Below are 752 nucleotides of genomic sequence, written 5' to 3' on the forward strand. Positions count from 1 at the left end.
CCCATACTGTACGGTGACATCATTTACTTTTTTTTTTTTTTTGCCAATGTTTGTTTTTGTTGAGATGTAATCTACATAGCGCAGTCAGCAATGTCATTGTGATGTGATTGAGATTATAAAGTCTGAAACCGGGCTTTTTTGCATGCTTGCCATGCTCTTATGAAGTTAGCAGTCATTATTGCACTGTTTGAAATGGCATCAGATATTTGAAGTCGTCATTTAATCAAGTTCCTTGGAATAACTACAAAGACTGTGGCACGTGCCTGTGTCAATGTTTGTCTCAGAATAAATTCCAAACACTGAGCAATGAAAGTCTTTTCAAGGTCCTGTTTTGTCCAAACAACCTTTGTTTGTGATGGAGAATCATGCTAAAATCTTTACTTTGGGGTCTGAAAAGCCTTGCTTCCTAAATTTTGCACAATTATCTTATTTTAAGTCTTAAAAAGATAAACAATATGGCATAAACAAATGCTGTCAGACAGTCTCATTGTGGTCTTTTAGAATTGCAAAGATGGCGTAAGCATCACAGACTACTTGTGTAATAATGAGATTATGGCTTTGTTTGCAGAGGTGAGCCGCTCCACAGAGAGGGATTTGGTTGTTTCTCTCAGTGTTCCTGATGGAGTCTTATAGAGTTAGCGGCATGCCAAACACTGGACTGTCACAAGGCTATACGCAGCCTTCCCGCTCGAGAGGCCAGACCAATGGTACTTATGGCCTCAGTATCAGAGTTCAAGGAATAGATGGACACC

This window comes from Sinocyclocheilus grahami, unplaced genomic scaffold (assembly GCF_001515645.1).
Source record: "Sinocyclocheilus grahami isolate Dianchi unplaced genomic scaffold, SAMN03320097.WGS_v1.1 scaffold219.1, whole genome shotgun sequence".
NCBI lineage: Eukaryota > Metazoa > Chordata > Actinopteri > Cypriniformes > Cyprinidae > Sinocyclocheilus > Sinocyclocheilus grahami.